Source organism: Columba livia, chromosome 2 (genome assembly GCF_036013475.1).
Source record: "Columba livia isolate bColLiv1 breed racing homer chromosome 2, bColLiv1.pat.W.v2, whole genome shotgun sequence".
In the NCBI taxonomy this organism is placed as follows: Eukaryota; Metazoa; Chordata; class Aves; order Columbiformes; family Columbidae; genus Columba; species Columba livia.
The window spans coordinates 144,562,253-144,585,079 of record NC_088603.1 but is presented as its reverse complement, the minus strand read 5'-3'; positions in this window follow the sequence as shown (position 1 = coordinate 144,585,079).

The window sequence follows — 22,827 nt, the reverse complement described above, 5'->3', positions numbered from 1 at the left end:
GATTGCAAAGTAGGTAGTTACATTATGCTGACTTTATTTCAGCTAACTTTGGCAGTTGTGGAAAGGACAGAAATATGGTCATTCTTAGGACCTCTCTAAACATATCAAGAACATCAGGGACAGATGTGTTTGTAATTTCTTCTGTAAATCATGATTTTTTTCAGAAATTACTGATTGTTCAGACCAAATGAATCTTACAATAAACAGCTATAGATTGTCAGACTACTACAAGTTCATTAAGATCTCGTATTTTTTAATGTTCTGGGAGAACCAACTTCAGAGCAAAGGACCTTAAATTGTAGTGTTAACAGCTTATAGAGAATCCCTTCTCTGCCCAAAGGTGAAGATAACCTAATATGAAGATTTATCCTGAAATATTTAGAAGCCTTGTTTTATGCTAGGCTTGCTTCCTTACCACACCGCAGTAAGCAGCAATTCTAAATGTCTATGCAAATTTAAAGCAGCCAAGATTGCATAACATGGTGGTAACTGCACAGGATGAGTGACATCAGGTTCAATAAGCTCTCATAGCCCCCATTGCACTGTTGCAGAATCAGCAGGGACTGCATGAGGGTTGTGTCATGGACAAACTGCCCCTTGGGAAATTGAAACCTTGGAAAAGTCACAGGAGCATCATAGCTCCTAAGCCCAACCCAGACAGTGGGACTGATCATTCCCTTAGTTGGACCATCACTTTTCTGTCCTCAGGAATTTTAATTGATTATTAAACTGAATTTGATTCACAAATATAGCCGTAACTTCAGCATTCACACATTCTCTGATAAAAAACAAGTCTATAAAAATGATCCAGCCTACAGAATGAAGACAGGGAACATCCTGAACAGGTTTCTAGTATCTGACACAACTCCTTAATATTTTTAGGAAAGAAGTAATTTTGTAAAACATAAAGCTATTCACCAGCTGGAACTTGTGAAGTTGGGCAGCTTTGAATATCCATGCTGCAATGCCTTTATCATATCTTTCCCAACGTGACACCTTTGGTAGTTAAATTGAAAACTATATGCAGACCCACTAATCTCACTGCAGACACTATCTCTGTGGACGTCTTGCTGCATAGAACTGAATGGAAGTAGTGAATTAATCCCTTATTTACCTTTGCTTGTGTTTGTGGTTTTTCCTGCACCTATTAAACTGTCTTCCTCTCAACCCACTAGTTTTCTCACTTTTTCTCTTCCAATTATCTTCCCCATTCCACCAAGAGCAAGCCAGTAAGTGATAGGCTGAGTGGTGTTCAGTTGCTGGCCAGAGTTAATCTGCAACAGTAAGTATTCTGATTCCTGGCACTTACGGTTATTTCAGCGTGGGGGAGTTGTGCTAATTCATCTATAACTGATGCTGATGCCTGTTCGTGGCATAAAAGGGTTCATTGCCTAGAGTAGATTCTGTTAAAGTCTTACCCTCAAACTCTTCTAATTACCTAGATATCTAAAAGAGAGTAAATATATGTAATCAAAGGAGAAAGGGGAAAATATGGGAGAAGAGATTAATTCAGAAAGTAAGTTATTAGGAGGTAGAAACTGATGGATATAGTGAAGATATGAAGAATTCTGAAAGAGAAAAGGTCATCAATATACTCTATCATATGTCTTTCAAACACTTCTCAATTTCTCACTTTTATCTATAGAAATAATTTTTAACTGTCTCATTGGGACCCCATAGAACAATTTATTAAAATGTATTACTGATACACTCATATGATCATAAATAAATTATATAAAAATAGCTAGAAAACTCTTATTTTTCACTGGCATAGAGGCTTCCTCTTTTCTCATATAAAAGAATTCTGATGAGAACGTACAGGTGGGTAAGAGGTAATTTTTTCAAGAATTTCTTCCTCTTTCACTGGTGGTGAATCACACTATGAAGAAGACCTGAGGAGTTAGAATTTAAAAAGAGAGAACAAGAAAAAGGGAAAAAGGTTAGCAGCAATATAAATTCAAACACAAGAAATGATAAACGCTGTAAAAAGAAACACTGATGTCTCAAAAGTGCATGATTAGCCAAAGGGAAATATTCAAGTTGTATGAGAATGTGCCTTGTATTCTGTATATTCTTTGAGTGGTCAGACACAAGAATAAATAAAAAGAGAGAGAAAAAAAGTGTTCTTTTTTTACTTGTTTGCTGACAGCTGTAATACCAGACAGAATAAAGACTTAACACTAGACAGAATTAGCTGGAGTTCACTAACATTAACACAAAAAAAAACCAAACAAACAAACAAAAAAACCTTGCAAGTGTCAACTTACTCTGTTTCTCCAATGCATGACAAATTATTTAAAATATCAGCTCATTAAAATCATGGAAACTCAAAAGTGGTTTCATAACTACATTGTAACACAGTTCTTTGTGTTTACCATTTGCCCAGTGGCTCTATCCTGTAATGCATCAGTACATCAAAGCAACTCTTTGGCTTAAAGGCAGTAATTTTAGATAAGCAAGAAGAAAAACAAAACAAAACAACAACAAAAACAACAACAACAAAGACAACAAAAAAGAAACAAACAAAACCCCACACAAAACAAAACAAAACAACACTTAGAGCCAATGTCCAGTGTTGTGATAGTAATAAGGAAGCCCCTTTCTCGGTGAAGCTAGATTCACATTTTTTTGATTGCATAGAATCTAAATAATTTGCCTATATTCTAATATTTAGGATATAATTTGGATTTAGTTGGGTTGACCTCTTGTATGGGGGTGAATGCTTGCCTGCACAAAACAAATTTCATTTGACTGTGGCTAACTTTTTCTTACTACATATCTCAAGAAGCTGAAAAAGGTTTTGACCAATTATATCAGAATAGGTTAAGTTTTTAGGAGCTTTGCCGACATCACAAATGTTTTTCAACTCTACATAGGGAATAAGCAACAACCAAGGAGACAAGTGGAGCAAAACTATTTTGTGGGATAGATGTGCTGTGTATTAGATCCTGCAGTGCTTTTCTTCCTACCATGTGGACTGCAGAAATAAAGCACTAATGCTTCTCTTTTTTTTTTACATGCCTGGGTTTTCTACCAAAAGAAGCTAGAACTGGAAGGGGATAGAGCACTTAGCTTCTTGAGGCAACCAAGATGACTCTGGGGATCTGAGGTTGGTACTAGCATTTGTACAGGCACAGTCTTTAGACCTTGTTGGCATTCCTCTCAAATATTTTCATTATATTATCTTCCTTACTGTGAGTGAGATTCACTGAAGCTGCCCTTTAAAGTCTGCTGTAGCATACAACCACAGAAAAATGGAAAAGCAAGGACATGCATTGTGGCATTTCTGCAGTTAATACATTTTGTGGAAAATGTTCCTGTAATGGCATTATGGAGGTTACAGCATAATCAGGGAAGTATGACTGGGTTTATTTGAGCTCTAATCCAAGGGTATTGTCTCTAACAGTTGTGTGAAATCCATACACTACTATGGTATATACCTGTGCAGCCATCCAGGTGGCACGTGCTTTGTTGTAATGAATTCTGGTAGTGAATATTGAAATGAAAGCAAATGAATTTCACACTCCATATATGAGTTTATTCTACTAGAAGGAAATATATCTGGATATATGTAGCTGAGGTGGGGTTTATGCCATATGACATATGAGATTCCTCCTGCTTGATTTCCTGTTTCAATATAGCAATACAATTCACAGCTTAACTGACAGGCTCTGAAAAATGAAGTAATTGTGGTCTTGACAGAGCAGTGTGGAAAATTTTGAGTTTCCTATTGTAGATGTGGGAAATTTTGTTCTCTGGGACTATCGAAACAGCCTATTTTAAAAGCAGTCACTTCACTCAGAAATATATCTCCTAACTATACTATAAAATTAGATCAATTAAATTTAAAATTATAATCTCAGATGTAGTACATGGTTTTATACAGAAATAGTTTTTAGTAACCGAAGTATTTTACTATGATCATTTACTTCTAATCAACTCCATGAGTAGATTTTCAGATACTTGCATATGAAGAATGAATTGCAAAACTGGAAAATAAAAATTCAGCTAGTCATTCTGGACAACATAGTTTAGCTGGTGATTAAATTACATTTAAATGGGTATAGGAAAGTTTTTTAGTGCTATTTATGAAGAGGGGAGTAAATCACCAAGGGATAGGATGAAAGATAATAGATTATTTTAGATTATGTGATATAACGGAGTATTGAAACAGAGTGGAAGCAATTGGGTTTTAAATGTTAAGACTGGGTATTATATTAACACGGGTTTTGAAATTCCTAGCTAGCGTGCCAGATGCCAGAATCAAAAAGTATGATTGACAGCCGTATGACAATGGAGAAACAGAGATACCATTAGCTGAATGTAATGTTTTTTGTTTTGTTTTGATCTGTGTGTGTGTGTGTGACAGATATACCAGGAAGATTTTGTACTTATTAGCTGGAGTCTTTCCAAATACAAAAGACAGGAAAAGTAAGCTAACCTGTTAGCTTGTCTGATTACATGAATTTATTGAAAAAGGGCAAATGCACAGTGACAGTAGCTATTATGTCATCTTGACCAGTTAGACTGTGTTTTTAGAGAGTATTTAGACATTCTGGTAAGAGGTCTCAAAGTTATAGCACATCACTACAGAGAGTGTATTTTCTGTTCTCTATATGGACACTGGTACAAAAGTCATACGTGGTGACTTCTTCTAGGATGAGAGGAAATGTCCTTGAGTTGTGCCAGGGGAGGTTTAGATTGGATATTAGGAAAAAATTCTCCACTGAAAAGGTTATCAAGCATTGGAACAGGCTGTCCAGGGAGATGGTAAAGTCCCCATCCCTGGAGGTAGTTAAAAGTTGTGTAGTACATAGCAGCATGGTTAAGTGGTGGACTTGGCAATGTTAGGTTTACCATTGGAATCAACTATCTTAAGGGTCATTTCCAACCTAAAGGATTCTATGATTCTATCATCTTAACTGAAACTAAGAGTTATTTGCATAATAGTATTGAAAAAATTGTTTTTCTAGAGCTCTCTTAGGAGGATTGACAGCATCTGCTAAGCTGTAGGTCTGCGAGAATTGATTTTCTTACTGATTTGCCTGAAATAAAAGATGTAATCAAATTCTTCAGTCATCTCAAGGTCAGCCCTGATCACCTTCCCAAGTACCTCTAATAAATTAGTTATTTTTATAGAGCTAAATTTCTCTAGCAGGACAGAGTATAACAACCTCAAGTGGATCCAGACATTGAGGTTTATTGAAAAAGCAAGGGGATTAGAATTTCTACCCTACTAGATTATCACTCACATTCACTTAATTTTCCCCTCAGCATTATGTTTTGTAGGTCTCAGCTTCTCTTCCCAGCATGTAGGTCCCTGCTGACCAAGGAAGGCTGGGCACAAAGCTGTGTTGGATTGTGCCATGCCTCTCCATGCAGTTACTGTCTTGTGTGTTACCAGCCAAGGTCCCTCAGTTTTTCTCTGCACTCTTCTCCATGTGTCTTCTCCAACTTCAGGTCCTTCCTCAAATTCCAGGATCTTTCCCTCAGCCAGTGTCTTCACCACCTTCTTTTAGGCCCCTTCTTTCCACAGCCACTTCTCTTTGGCAAACACAGCTTTTATGCTCCTTGTCCTTGGTTTTCTAAATATATCTAAATAGTTTTTTATATGTATAGACAGAATGCATGATCAGCTTCCCAACTGCTGCTTCTGTTTCATGTATCTTTATTATTTGGAAGATTTTGGACAAGCTCCCTGACTTGTAACTTGTATAACCTTCCCTAAACTTGGACTTCATAAAGTTTAAGGAGGCAAAGTACAAAAGTCCTGAACCTAGGGAGAAACAACCTTATGCATCAATACATGCTGAGGGGACAACCAGCTGGAAAGTAGCTTGGCAGAATAGGAAGTGGTAGACACTAAGTTGAATCTGAGGCAGCAATGTGCCATTACAGCAAAGAATGGTGATGGTGTCCTAGGCCACATTAGGTGAAGTGTTGCCATCAGGTTGAAGGAGTTGAGCATTCCCCTCTCATCATCACCAGTGAGGTCACAACTGGAGTACATTGTCCAATTCTGGGCTCCACAGTATAAGAGAGACATGAACATACAAGAGAGACTTCAGCAAATGGTCACTATGATGATTAAGGTACTGCAACATACGTGATGAAAGGCTGAGGGAAATGGGACTGTTCAGCTTGGGGAAGAGAAGGTTCAAGGAGGTTCTCAACAATTAATATAAATACCTGAAGGAGGGGTGCAAGGAAAGTGGAGCCAGGCTCTTTTCAGTGGTTTCTGCTTGACAGGACCAGAAGCAATGGGCAAAAACTGAAATGTAGGAGATTCCCTCTGAACATCAGGAAACACTTTTTTACTGTGAGGGTGACCGAGCACTAACACTGGTTGCCCAAGGAGATTGTGGAGTGTCCCTCACTGCAGATATTCAAAAGCCACTGGATATGGTCCTAGGCAACTGGCTGTATGTGGCCCAACCTGAGCATGGGAGTTGGACCAGATGACCTCAGACATCCCATCCAGCTTCACCATTTTGTGATTCTCTTATTTTGTGACTTTACACAATGGGTCTATGTCAGAAGATTAATGTCTTTTAATATGAAAAGGAAAAGCAATGTTATTGCATCTTTTATTAAAAAAAAAAAAAAATAGGTAAGGTAATAAAAACCTACAGCAGAAAACAATTCTGAAGCCTAAAAGACATAAATAGTGAAGATTTTTGTTAAGTTTACTCTATTTCTAAAAAATGCTATGGAGAATTATCAGATTTTTTTTTTTTTTTTAACCAAAGCATTTGAGATATTTTAGTTTCCTAAATGTCCAAATTTGTTTTGAGAACCTCAGAACTTATTTGTATATTTTTGAAAGAGCTGCATAGCAATGAAAACAAAGACAGAGTGAGAAAACTAGGACTTTTAAAATAATTGTGTCTGATTACATTAGAGAGCTGGAGAAAATGTTCAATAACTTACTGTAAAATTTTTAAAATTTCAAAACTTTTACTGCTCATTTTTGAAGGAGTCTGTGGGAAGTAAATCAAAGTCTCACGTACACAGCCTTGAAGAGATCAAATCAAAGTCTCTGCTCTGAAGAATATTTCATTACTGACAGACAACATAAGAAGTAGGAGGAAATGAGGGAGACCATTCGCCAGAATAGCTGGTAAAGCAAAGGTGATGAAGTAGGGTATGAAACAGTAGCTTGGGTGTTAAAAAAGGTTCTGTTGTAGGAAAATAAGAAATTAGGATTTTAGGCCTATATCAGTGTTATAAGCTGTGCTGCTAAGGCTGCAAGTCTCAGCTTGTCCCCTGTATAGTCCTTACCCAGAACCACAAGCGTGGTTACCTTATGCTTGTTTTGTACCGTTACTTAAGACATTGATAAATGCTATTCTTAGGGTTGCTGATTTCTATGCTAGACTGGTGAACTATGGATAACAAATGAGACAGGTGGAACTCCAAAAGAAGCTAGCCCTGTGACCCGATGACCTTTCGTTCGGTACTTGCCAAGAAAGAAGAAGTGGAACCCGCAGACCACTGGAACGGAAGGAACCTGAGGATATCGACAGTGATAGATATCGACAGTGATAGACAGTGATAAATTTTGCTTAGTTGCATAATACCTGTTAGAACCCTATATAATGACTAGTTATACTGCTGTATGATTGTCACTCTCTGAGGAGGTGACCCAACGCTGCTGTTCCTGCGAATCTTCTACAATAAATACTGCTCAGAGTAACCCACAAGAGTTCGAGTCTCTACCCAGCGCCTACCTATGACCCTTTTTCAGGTTCTTTATCCTGTGTGAGAAATATTACTGGTGATCCTTGATCACTGCATTTCTGACCAAGTTAGTTATTTGAAGGGGAAATTGTATCCTAAAGGTAAAGACTCTTTAATTGAGAAGCTTCCATGAAATTCAACATTTTGATAATTCAGTGCATTCTAGTAAATAACATTCTTTTTGGAAAGTTTCCAACTATCTGCTTAAAATCACACCAGGAGCCTTACTTTTTTATTTGTTTCACAAAAAAAATACAACCAAACAAAACAAAACAAAACAAAACCCCACAAGGACTGTTTGAATTCAGATTTTTTCTCTTATACTTTTACACTTAAAAGAAAACTTAGCCAAATGCTTAGGAAGGCCAGAATAATAAAAATGAGCTAAAAAAGAAAACAGGAATCTTTGTCAGTTTCATGAGTCATAGCTTTGAAGAAACAAATACTATATTCAGAGGTGTATGTTATTTGTGGCTTTCTTTACACTCATCTGGAATTTCATTTTATTTTTTGTTATCATCTGATTGACTGAAACAAGTAGTCTCATATGTGTAAATTGATATAATGCCTGCAACTGCTAATACAGCAGATAAGTAGGTTATACTGGTGCACTGGAATTTCTTTGAGTATGAACATATAAACTATGCAATTGCAGAACTGTTACTCAACTGGAACTATGTAATACAGCTATTTTAGCCTGTAGATATAAAATTATTTTGATCATATAAATGCCTACTAAAAAGTTGGAGAACTGATGATTTTTTATCCAGAAGTCATTCCAGAGCTAATATTGAAGACAGGTAACAATTGTCTTGTCTTGTATCTATCTTGCATATGGACATCTGAGACTACAAATTCAAAAACCAGATTTCTTAAAATAAGTAGGTGAGTATGTCACTGGCTGTCCTCATTGCCTTTTTCTATTGCAGAAATTTCCGTTCTACCATTCAAAGCCTTATGTTGGAATAAAATTTATTCAAAAGTATGAATCACACAACACATAACCACAGAAGACATATTAAAAATGTCTATTTTGCTACCATTAGCATTTCTTTTTTAGGCCCTGGGAAGTTCTTTTGCAGACATAAAGTTTTTCATGCCACATTATTGAATAAAATAACAGTCAGAACATTGAGATCACTTCAGGAAAAGTGACAGTAAATTTCTGAAGAACTGGAAAACTAAGACAAGTCTTTGCTGCATGAACAAACATTCACAGTCTGGAAAGTCAATGAGTTAGTGTTTCATGAAGTACTAAAGTGACTTGCATGCAATATCCTGAATTTAGTTAATTGAGAGCTTCAAATTTTGAAAAGGCTGGGAAGGCAGCTCTTTTCTATTGATTTCCTGAAATCTCAGAGTTTCCTTTGAAGAATATTACCTGAAGAATTTAAATTATTTTACTTCACTTTCTTCATTTCTATTTGTTTCTCATTTATTTCTTCATACATACATAGGCTTTTTGTAGAGATATGTATAGAAGACAGAATGCACAGAAGAACATTACGGGCTTTTTGTTTCTTTAGAGGAGAAGAGTAACAGATGGATGAACTCTGAGAGTGCAAGGAACAATTACAACATCTTTCATAAAAATCAACAGAAGCCTTCAACCATCAGTTGTCGAGCTACATGGTTTGGTAGAATGGATTAGGAGTCGTCATCTGCTGAGAGGTCATAGTGCCTTTCAGTTGCCAATATGTTTTAAAACTTTTATGTGCTGTGACATCTTCTGCAGAGTTGTCAAAATAATGCTAATGACTGAGCACAGCTCAGGTCAGGTAGTCTCTACCTCTCATCTTTGTCAAGTGAGCCATATATTCTGGCACAGATAAAAAATGTTGAAAAACTAAACCACAGAAAACTCAGACAGGTGATTGGTAATTCTGAAGTGCCTCACTACTATTGGAATAAAGACAATTCCTCCAGGCTGAACTTCGCTCAGTATACTTTTACCACCATGATGTAAAAAGCAAAGCTTCCAAGTAAAAGAAGGAAGACACAAGATGTAAAAAGATCAATCTTTTAGTAGGTTTTCACTCTGTGATCTCCCCATCCTCCAATAAGTACCTAAAGTACTTCACTGCTTGTTGTTTGCTGTATTCAGTAGTTTTTTACTGATGCCAGTCATACTGCAGATATAAAAATTATGATTTGGGGAATATTGACAATTCTAGCTGCATTCCAAATCTGTTGATAAAGAGTCAAATGTTTTGTAGGATGCGTATGCATCATACCATATGTATTTCACGACATGTTCCTCCAGCTTCTCATTTTATCAGAAAACCAATGTGTGAATTTCTCATATCAGGATTTGTAAAATATTTTATAAGATAAATTCAGAATTAATATTTCATATATATGTGTATGTAGGTTACAGTTCACATCAATCAAAACAAACAGAAATGATGAAGCTGGATATATTTTAATTCTTCCATATATATACAAGTGCATGTGCGTATTTACATATACAGGGAAAAATGCATTGTGTGTATACATGCGTATACATTCTTAAAAGGTTTTAATTTTAATAAAGCTAAATAAGTTGTTGATAGGCAGTTTCATTGTATTTTTTTCAATGAAGTTCTAATTCATTAACTTATTGCTGACTTTCTTGAAAGGAACAATAAGAACAGTTCCTAAACCATGATTAAAACATGAAGAGGAATGATAAGTTTTGAATTAATATTTAGTTCAGGATGTTTATACCCTTTTTCAAAGTTAATGAATGAAAATCAATCCAGATTCCATTGCTGAGCAGCTATTTTCCACCCACAAGAGAGCTGCAAAGATGCTAGTCAATAATAGTACAAGAACGAATAACATTTTAAAGTGTTAAATCAGACAAGTAGATTTTCAATTTAGCCCCAAAGCTAGAGAGTGATATTTTACGTTTGAAAGAAAAAACTCCCTCTCGTGTCTAGAAATCTCTTAGGCTAAGGAAAGAGACATGAGTTCAGGACTAAAAGGTCAAGAGAATGGATTCTGACAGTCTAACAGTTGGGTTGGATTTCTCAGCTGGCTAATAAAGCTCCAAATTAAATAGCATTTGTTTTCTAGTTTTGTTTTTCTTGCAAGTCTAAAGTGACTCTTAAAATGAAAAGTATAATATAAAAATGCATAATAATATTAAATACGAACTACTCCGTTTTCCAGTTAAGTGGAACTAGCAAAAATGTTTACCTGTTTTTAATAGATCCTGAGACTAGAGATGGCTAATAAATAAATAAATAAATAAATGCTGATCTAGAAAAATCCAGTATTTCAGGGAAATATTAAATCCTATTGACAATTCATATGGAAACCAAGAAACTAAATCCTTCAGCTTCCTAAGTCTTCCAAATAAATTAAGTAATTTTCCCAGGCTCCCACAACTCATTTTACAGATTTCTGCTGCTCTCCATCTGCTGAGCTGTCTGTCTCTCCAATCCTGTGCACACCACAGCTGTTCCTTCTGTGACCCAGCCAAAAAGACTGCACAGTTGATGAGCAAAAGAGCTTTCTTACCTGGTCAACAGGCAGAGATCCCAGGGAAGCATACAGTGGCATACAGTGGCTGTCAGGACACCAGCTTGACCAGGTTTGCAAGGCAATCAAGTATTTACCTATATGCATTTCACAGGGTGCCTGATTAAGGTTTCCTTAGAGACTGTTTCTGTTGGCTGTTGGTCTGGAGATTTGACTAAGCATTTCTCATGCTTTCCAGATGGCTAAAGCAACTTGTTTCCCACATAACTGGCCTGCATGATTGCCTGGCTCACTGTACTGTTGACATCCCCAAAAATGTAGAAATAGAGGTTTTCCTGGAAACAGCTAAATTCTAATAGCAGCTCTAGGAATTGCTATCTGATGATTGAATGCTCCCCTTGCTGACTCTCAGAGCTCACTCAGCTAACTTGCTGGTTTGCAGAAACCTAGTAAGAAAGTAATTCATTAAAGGGCAGCTGGGGAAATTTGGAAATTCAGTGAAATCTTGTGGGATTTCAGTTCGACTAAATAAAACCCAATACTTTTTAACTTTTTAATTTTTGAATCAGGTTACAGTCATTTGTAAATAGTAGAAATGTTTTGCAGGTTGTACCTTTTGTTCCTTAGGCAGCTCATGCCAGCACAAGCATATGAATGGCCTAGTAGACATGTCCTTGAAAAAAAAGTGAAAGAATTCAAAATTATAAGGTTTTTTGTTTTTTGGGGGGTTGCTTTGTTTATTTGTTTGGTTTTGTTGATGATGTTTGGTTTTTAATATAAATTATATAGTTAGATGCTTACACTGATGGGAGTTCTTTATTTTTCAGCAGATTCACTTACTGATAACTCTGCTTCTTTTTATCAGCATTCTAGGGGTATGGATTAAGACAAACATCCTAATCCTCACATTTATATTTTCTTTCACCCTAGTTTAGATAAAATCAGATTTTTACTCTATCAGCCTTAAGCAGGATTTACTGTCACTACTTCCAGTCACCACTGTGTGGTTACTGATTCTTTTCCTCTCTGCCATGAGATAGTAAAGTACTGGATATTTCCATTTTATGGCCAGGGCTCTTAGAAGCATTAATTATAATACCTCTCAGCCTGAAGTCTGATGTACTCCCAGTCTTAACTCTAAGTGCTTATATCACTACATTTTTTCAGGATCCAAACACAGGTTGCTCACAATCCAAACCTGTCCTTTTATACACTATACTTGGTACTGTAACTACTCAGTAGGAGAGACACCAAGCTGCTTTATCTATCACCAATCACAAAATCACTCTCTGAGGCCAAATGGATATATCTGGGCAATGTAAGCATCTGCTCAAGCATTCTGATAAGCTCAGGGCCTCTTTTCCTCTAGTGATTATGAAAAGAGTCTGGGTGACTACAGATAGCATTTGCTGAGATGAGTATTATTATGCACTGAATGATCTGTCCCAGAACTCACAGAAGATACAAGTGCAAGGTGCATCTTATTACTTGTGAATTACAGTCCTAATTATTAATGTATTGTTTCCACTTTGTCCCTGTATTGTTTCATGTCTCTGTGTTCTCTTACTACTCCTTCTTCCTACTTCTTCAACAGTGTACTCAATTTAAAGATAATAACTTCCTTAGAGTCTTTAAGCAAACCCTAGAGTCATTAGGTAAACACTTTCAATGATTATTGGAACATGGTAAGGCTATTAATTTTTTCACTTTTAATAGTATATATTTCCCTAGTTAGTTTTCCAGGATACAATTAGGTTTGGTGGTTCCAAATGCTCACTTGTTTAATTCATTTGATCCTTCACTTACATGCAATAATGGCCACAGACAGAAACTCAAACAATCCTCGTGCCTCTGAGATGTGAATATATTTGGTATATACTTTTCTCAATTAAAAGTAATGCCATAGCAGAATGTGTACAGTGTTATCGTGAAAATCTAGGTGGCAAAATGTATTTTGAGGCAAACCATTCAAACCAGGGCACTGTGACAAAGATCTCAGATTTAATTTTTATCTGCTACTCAAGCATATGCCAAAGTAATTTAATGAACTTAATGATTTTTTAAATATCAAATAAAAAGTCTGTGAAATATAAATTGTGAGGAAATGTATGTGGCAGAAATAAGATCTGTTAAAAGAAGAAGCAGTATATCTACTACAAAATTTTCCACATTTGGAAGACACTTCTTTAAAAATCAAAACAAAAAATAACAGATCAACATTATAAATGTATACATATTTTTATAGATTTTTGATAGAGACATGTAAGTATTAACACCCTTCTCCAGGAAACTCCTTTTAAAAAAAATCATAAAATTCGTGCCACTCATCATAGTTGGTTCAGTATTATTTAAGAATTAAAAGTTTTGTAAATATATAAAAGACAACAAAGTTATTCAAACAAGCCAAAGGATTATATTAACATCTATATTCCTGAATGTGTGGACTGATTCACTTTATGGCAATTAACTTGGTATATCTATAAAATTACCTTCAACGGAATAACTAATTTCTTTTCTTCCCAATTAGACTTTCTGTAGCAGGAAAAAGATGCAAAATATTCATTTAGTTAAAGTTCTTTCTTGCTAATAAAGGGAAAGGTTATCAATTGAGTAACTGTTTATTCACATAGTAATTCATAGTCTCAAATCCAACATATTAAACTTTATCCTGGATGGAGATGGAATCTACTCCTTCAAGACTCTGTTTTGAACAGTTATTTTAAACAGTTATTCTTGTGCCTTTTCCATACGTTAGCACTGGAAAGTATTTCAGAAATTGAAATTTTCTGGTAAGATTATAGACCTTGCAAGTGCAGGGAAACTTGGAAAAGACTTTGTATCATCTGACACTAAAAAAAGAAAAAAATTACAGCAAATAAACAAACACCCCCCGCCCCTGCACACAGGGAAAAAAAAAAAAAAAAAAAAAAAAAAAAAAAAAAAAAAAGGTTTTTTTTTTAGGAAAATCTCATGCCTTTATTTACAAATGTCAAAACTTCAAGGGTCACAATTTAAGGTTGATGGCACAGACAGACAATTCTTGATTATCTACATTTAGCTGCCAGATAAGTGTACTCTAGGTGATCTAGTATTGAACAAGTTGTAAAGGATAGCATTCCAAATAACAATGCAAGCATTAGGATGATTCAACCTACACAATGTTCATTTTAGGATGATAAAAATTAGTAAAAATCAATAAGGATATAGCCAGTGAATTAGCAGGCACTCAACAAGTATTAGCAGTGCTATTCTTCATTCAAAGTATTCATAATCAAGTATTAAAAGTCAAAGATAATTTGCATTTGTACTAGCTGGAGTCTCTACTTTTTTTTTTTTTTTTTTTTTTTTTCCCCTGAATATGCAAAGGGTTTTCAGTATTTAGAGAAATTACAATTATAGCAGACCTAAGCTAGCACTGCCACATATAGTAGACTCACGTTACTAAAAACTTGGATCTGGAATGGTGTAGAGCTAGGGTGTCAAACTCATTTTCATCAGGGGCCACATCAGCCTCACGGTTGCCTTCAAAGGGCTGAATGTAACTACATTTTTACAGTCCTAAAATTACATTTGGTCCTTTGAAGGCAACTGCAAGAACCCTGGTGAAAATGAGTTTGACACCCCTGTTGTAGACTTTCTTTTAAATCACAATACTTTTTGTTTAAGAAAATGACCCAGCACTAGCTCTTAGAAGAACACATCAGTGCAGCCTCAACTGATTTAGTCTTTTATCTAAGAAGAAATATTTTGCCTAATCTTGGAACCCTCTTCTAAATGCAAATTACTAATCTCCTAATAAAACATCTATTTTACTCTGCAGATATTAATCAGGCTAGCACCCCTTCCCATTCACAGAGAAACAACAGGTTAGGCTCTGTTGCGTTCCTAAGACCCTCGGTCACAAATTAAGCTGCTGAAACAGAAAGCATATGGGATATCTAGCAGCACTAGAATCCTTTCAGATCTTTAAGAAAAGAGTTAGTCACTCAAGATAAAATATAAGTTAAAAGTATAGGCTCTTTTTTTTTTGTTTGCCTTGTTCTGCCAAATATAAGTAAGAGCGTAGAGAACAAAGTAACATAGACGTATACTTTTATTTTTCAAAATGGGTTTGACAAACTTCAGCTTGCATTGTATTTCTTCATAACATGAACTAAAGCATAGAAAGCGCCATTTTAGAAGCTCTTGACCTAAAACCACACTGGTAGGTCACAATAGATTTTAAGTGAGTTTCTATATCTAAATGCCACTCATTTTCTCACTCTTTGAAAGAGCAGCTAAACTAGTACAGGATGTCAAAGAAAGGTGGAAATGAGTGAAAATATGTCCTTTGAGGGCCTCTGAGCTATTTTAGTTCTTCCTGCCAGGGACTGCAATCAAACAATGCACAATGAATATTCATTATTGTGCTGAGTAATCGATTCTATTGTTTGTTTACAAAAGTAAGTTCAGAGGAAAAAGACACATCTAGTTGGACCACAGAGCACTGTCTCTCTGACTCTTTCACTTCCAAAGTGCTGGCAGTGACAGTATTCAGGAAATGAGACATTTCTCAACTAATATAAAAGACCATTTTTCCTGTTTTAATTAACTATGTTTTGTTGAAGGCAATAGAACTGTGCATATTTGTATCATCAAAGTTTTGATCTTTAATAATTTGCTTTAAGAGGGCTTGAATTCTTTTTGATTGTGACATATTCTGTATAAAATATCTTGATTTACATCATCTTCAAGTTATTTTTATTCCCATTTACAACACTTGCATGTTACTCTTACACAACAGCTATCACTCAAATGAAAATTGATAGACACCAAATGTTGGGCAGTTTATTAAAAAAAAAAAAAAGAAAATAAAAAAGTGAAGAAAAAGGTGCTATAGAAGTTGTGTTGCATTCTGGCAAGTAGCTCAATGGCAGAAAGAGACAAATAATTTCTATTCTTACTGTTTACATCACCTGTTACCATGTGAATATCTTCGTTTTCTTGTTCTTGTAGCTGTGAACAAAACTTTCACGGGAAACAGTCCTAACCATTTTGCAAAATGGCTACAAAAGCTTCCTAAACCTTGTTCAACTTTACAAGTCTGATGGGAGTAGAACATTTGTAAAATTTTATTTTCCACCTGTATTCTCTAACTTTTAGAATTTTAGTCTAAATCCTAGTGTGTTTCATTGCTGCAATACCAGTATGCCTCTTGTCATTTTAAGAGTTTTGCTATATAGCTGTGCTCACTTTTAGATATTATTCACAGCAATAAAGGCAATTTATGTGACTCCTTTGTTTAATGGTGAACAGGTATTATTAATTCATGATCTGTAAAACTTGGCTGGAACCTCATAAACACACAACTGAGAATACTTGCTAACAAATATTTACATGAAATTATTAAGTTATTCATTACAACAGTACATATAGAATTTTATTGGTATTTCTTACTAGAATTAAGGCATCACAAAACATATTTCAGAATACTTAGAAACACCACCTTCATAATTTTAAAGTGAATCCCAATGTTCTTGGTCTACAAGTGACTTTTGACTATAAAGGTTCTAGTTTCTGATTATTCAGAAAAAAAAGCAGTTTCACAGTACACACAAAGATAAAAACAGTTTATATCTTCATGTACTCACTTGTCTCTGCAAAAAAAATTCTATAAAATAATTTGTTGAAAGAAGAAATTTAAGGAGTGGTACAATTTGCTGAAGAAAAAAAAAATCTTCCAATAAATCATGTGTTCCCACTGCAGAAGTTTGTTTGTTTGTTTTCCTCATTTCTTCAAATGCAAACTGCATGTTTATTTTCTTAACTCTGACCGTGGCTAATTTGTAGCTGGTTTCAAAATGTGAGTAGTACACTGTAGAAAATATTTTTCTCTAGGCTTTCCAATAGAATATATGAAATCTGGAGACAGGAAAAAAGAAAGCAGTCAACAGAGCCTTCATGCTCTTGATTTATTGTGTGGAGTGGGAGCCCTTTTTTAAAAAAATCAGGTTTTGTGCTAAATCAGATTTTGTGTTAAATCAGATTTTGTGTTAAATTTCAAGTTTCTTTCCCCTATCAGCAGGGAAATTAAAAAGCTTTTGGAAATGCTGTCTTTTGAACAACGGCAAAGTGCTTTTAGAGTTTAGTCCCCACATGTGAGTAATGGGGGTTTGATCCTGTTGTTCCAATTGTGTGATCAAGAGCAAAACTAATCTTTGGTAACATAATAGGAAGGATGCAGGCAGTTCTGACTCAGTGTTAAATAAACATTTGCTCTGGGAATTCACGTAAATCAGAGGAATCACTGTTTTTCAATCTTGGCCTTGGACGTGCTTAATCAGCTAGAATTTTCTGTTACTGCATTTTGAATAGTCATGACAAAACTAATTACTTTAAAGATGAGCAAAGAATTTTGGCAGGAAAAGTGGTGTCATTTTATAATGGCAAACAATATTTCTCCTTCACAATATGCAACAGTGATGTAATATGTGCAGTGCTAATCAGAAGGGAATAGGTTATGCATTAAGTTCATCAAATAAGAATTGTAGTGTAAGGATTTTTCACAGTTCTGAGGTCTTCTAGTCATCCTTCAAAACAAATCTATAGGACTGATCTCATGATCTCAGTTGTTTTGTTTGGTTGTTTGGTTTTGTTTGTTTGTTTGTTTCTTTTTAACTAAAATAGAGATTAATTCAAGGAAAGCAAAAATGAATTGAGAATAAAGCTTTGATTTGGATTTGTTGCAAGGCTATTGCACATCATCCATCTTAGCCACATCTTATATTTGAGACTAAATCACTCAATTACTAGTCTTGCTATATAAACCCTTTCCTGAGGATTAAAAATTGTTTTCCTTAGATTCTCAGTGGTTTTGCTCCCAGTCTATACTGGAAGGATATCAGCCTTCCCTTTATATTATCTATCCATATCCCAGATATTTTGGAGGGATAATCACTTACTAAAAGGCTGCAGAATTTTTGTGGCATGGGAATTGCTTATTATCTCACTTGACTTTTCCAAGCTATGACATACGAAACATTAAATAATAGCTACGATAATAGTTATTACCCAAAGCCACAGCAGGATTTTGTACATGAACTCACAAGTACCCAGTTCCCTGACTTGTATTTAAACATGTTGTTTTCTGTTTTATAATGATAATGAACATACAGCATTTTTTATGCTAGGAATGTAAAACTTTATACTGTATACAGTATATAACTAGTATGTGATAATGTAATGCTCTTGGGATGGAAACCTGGGAAGTTCTGTGAATGCCAAGATTTAGGTTTCAAACTAAAACCAAAACCATAACCCTTAGAGTGTTGTGCTTTGTATTTGTAGCTAGAGCATTGATAACACACCAATGTTTTTGCTGCTGTTGAGCTGGTCTCATCAAGGCTGCCTCTCCAAACACAGCCTCCACAACAACGGCCAGAGGGTGGGAAGAGGCACAGCTGGGACAGCTGAATCCAATTGACAGAAGAGATATTCTGTACCATATAATATCATGCTCAACAATAAAAGCTGAAGTAAAATGGGGGAGAGGGGAAATTGTTATCAAGGTATTTATCTTTCAAAGCAACCACTATACTTCCTAGGAAATGGCTGGACATAATCTGCTGATGGGAAGAAGATTAAACCACCAACAAACAAAAATGCTCAAACAATCAAATAAAATGTTTTTAATGACTGGATGCATTTAAAAGAGATCATAATGAAATTATGAAATTTATCTTGACAGGTCATCCAAACTATTGCAGAATCACTATGGCATATAATTAGGTCAACATCCATTTGTTAAATTCCTCCTTAGAAACTTAAACTGAAAGAGCTTTTGCAGTTTCCTTTAACCATAACAGTGTTGGTCAAGAGCAATTAGGTGTTGGGTCAAGAAAACATTCATTAAATATCATCATAACAGAAGATGCCTTAAAATGAAACTGAAGATGAAGATAAGTGTACTTGCTTTGGCTGTGACTGCATTTTCCTGAATGAGAGTTTAGTTTCTGTGTTCTTTGTATGTGTATATATATTTAATATATACAGTTTTATAGATAATTTATAGGTATCATCTATATATATATTTAATAGTTGCAGGAAAATTTAATGATTAGAGATTAATATTAAATCCTTAGCAATGGGGAATAACAGGAAATACTAAATAGCCATTAATTGGATTACAGTTACTTACAACTAAATATTAAATAGATTTAGAATCATAGTTCCTGTTTTGATGTACATTTTGAACACTGTATATTGATTACTAGTAAAAACTCCTCCTAAAGCAGTGAAGAACTGAACCTTTGGAAAATATTTTGTTAAAGAAATAGTTAAAAATTCAATAGGTGAAAATAATTTTAAACCATTTGCATAAAGTGTAAACATACACTTGAAGTTAGAGAAACTGATTAAATGAGTTACTTCATAACTGGCTGCTCCAGAGGGAAAAATCATTGCATTTCAAAGCTGTTAAATGGATTGTTATAACCTCATTGTGCACTTGCACTGTTTCTTCTGATTACCTCTATATTGCGACTCTCACATGTTAGTCAACAAATTTTTAATTACATTTTTAAAATTTCTTTTTCTTTTCCTTTATTTTCTTTTTTTTTTTTAATTTTTATTAGGTACAAATGAGAAGTGTCTAATATTGTGGAACCCTTGTCTGTCTGATTAGGGGACCTGTGCATGCTGAATGGATGTTAGTATGGATAAATAATTTGCTTGAAGTCTCATGAGATGTTACCTCTCCTTCAGACAGAGAAAAGGCTGCAAAAGGAATCATTAGGTCAATGTGCTTTCAACATTTCCTGAAAACATATCTAATTTATACTTCTCAATTTCTTTTCCTCAGTATGTATGACGGCAGTTAGCACTGCAATCCTATCATGTTACGCTATGAAACATTCAGAACACGGCCTGCATAAAATATATTGCACAAACCATAGTGAAATGCAAAAGAGGTTGAACACTTTTATTGAAAGGAAAAAAATGGTTGAAGAAAGTGACAAAGCCCCTACTTGTTTAAATGACACAAGATTAGGTCACTGCTGAATTTTGCATATTGTATTTTTACACATTGTATTAAAGCTTGCTAAAAATTGGATTTTTAAAAGCCAAAAAGTCATGAAAAACAAACAAACAAAAAAATTAATATTTTAGTCAACAGAAAAGGACTGGTGCCAAAACTTTCATTAATAGATACCTGTTCAGTTGACAAACAACAAAAAGTCCTACCTTTTGGGAGCTGAAGATATATATATATAAAATACATATAATTCCCAAAAGTTTATCAGCTTCTTAGTATTTTCAAGTGGAAGCAAAGTCCTGTCAGACACAATGTGACACTAATACTATGTGACAAATTGTATTTCAGTGCAACGTGATTTGATGTGCTGATAAAATACAACTAGTAAATGTATATTACCTTTGGCAAACTAAATCCTGTCAAAACTAATGAAAATTAAAATATTTGCCTGTCACAGATGAGTAGAACTTATTTTTATGCTATCCCTTTCTGACAGGTAAACACATTGTGGTACTGAATAGGTACAGCTAAAAATTACTTCTGTCTAAAGAAGTGTAATTTAGAGGAAGATCAAAAACAGTTCATAGGAAATTGGAATTTCTGATAGGGAGCTGAAGGATGAAAATATTGCACCTGGCTGGCTGAGGTCAGGTTTAACATGACATAACCTGTACACCCTCGGTGGGATGTTACTGAGGTTCTCATATCTTGCCTGGGTACTGTCCTCAAAAACATTGTTGTCAAAAGAGCTTCAACTGAAATAAATGTGACATTTTTCCCATAAGTGGAACCTGTGGCAGTTCTACATCTGGCTGGTATTTGGGAGATATTTTGGGTATTTTTCAAGTTCATCTCCAGTTGAAGATGACTAATGTGATAACTATAAAAGATTGCTGGAAGCTAAGCCCTGGGGTTGCTTGAGAGCATAGACTTCAGCTGGTAGTTAATCTGACCAGACTTTCAAATAAGGAAGAGGTATAGGAAATGGTTTCTGAATATTGCGTTCTTGGGAACATCAACATGCGTCCCAGCAAGGCTGCCTGCTAGAAGAGTCTATGGAAACAATTTGAAAATCTTCCATTTACTTCAAGCAGTCCAGTCTTTGTCCTCTCTTTCCCTGATGTTACAAGTAGGGTCACAAAACTAATTTCACAAAATTCCTTTTTGAGTGTGATCATAGTACATATGTTTTAATTGCCTTTTCAATTAATTGTCATTGTCTGGTGGATACTTCTGCAGAAAAGGTTTTTGACTGAACTTTTAATCCCTATATGAAGTGATTAAAAAGCTGCTTATATATATGTATATATATATTTTTTAAGGTATTATTTACCTAGTACACATATAATCAGCAAGTGAAATTATTTTCTTCACTCCATAGCACAGATTGCTTCAGAGGGATTTGGAGATAGGCTAATTGCTTTCCTGTTTACACTGGTGGAAGTGAGAAGAAACTTTATGATAATTAATGTAGTCATTTGAGTTTAAAGATTAAATGAGTGTACAGAGGATCAGAAACCAAACTTCAGACCTGTGTCGTGGTAATGAACAGAAGTTCGAACTGAACTGAAAAAACCTCCAAAGCAAATGAACACCACAAAGAGTCCCAAATCAGACTAGACAGAGGATGTGGCTTTCTAAAAGTAGGAGATCTCCCTTCTAAGAGAAAGTTTCAGCGAGCTCATCCAGTGAGCATGAACTGCCTCTTAACTGCTAGTCAGTGTCAGCAAAGTGAATATTTTTGGTAGGTTTTAAATAACTTTTCTTTTAATCAGGAGGAGTCAACAGAAAATCAAGACAAGGTGAACATGGAAATGAATAAAATTTGCTGATGTACTATTGAGCAGTTTGACTGTAATCAAGTTTTTATTAATAATGAAATTCTTCATATTTTGATATCTGAATTACAATTAAATAATTGTATTAAGGTTCACAGTCATTAATATGCAATTCATTATAACAGTTACTGAAAGAAAGTTATGGAAATATGTCTTTAATTACATGACATCTAAAAATATAAACTAAATTTCTCTATGTTAAATTGAAAAATAAGTTTCTATTCCCAAAGTCATAACAGATTGTTCCCTATAAATTCTACATGTAAAAATTTCTCAGATTTATATCCTAGCAGGAGAAGACTTAGAGAGAAAAAAAGAACTTAGAACCAAGTAAAAGATACCTATTAAGATTTGTAATTTAAATTCTAATAGAAAATTACCTGTTATGACTTTGATAATAAAGTATCTGAAAAAAAAAAAAAAAAAAGATTTCTTGTTTTCCTGATTAAAAATTTGAAGTATTTCAGAAAAGTAATATGAGTTGAAGCTAACCAGATTTTTTTTTTTTTTAATGAAATCTCGCTAGTGAATGGAAGATGTTTTTTTATTCTACAGTGGACATCTTAGTACCTGTAGATTTATGGTTGGAAATAAAATAGCCTTTATTTTCAAGTGGAAGCAAAGTCCTGTTCTAACTAATTGGCTGGAAAATAAGCAGCTGTGATTTTATGAAAATGTAATCCCTAAATCTATTGAATTTTGACTGCTTTTGTTATATGCAACTGATTCGTCACACACAAAATTGAGAGATATCACTTTCTCACATTGCTA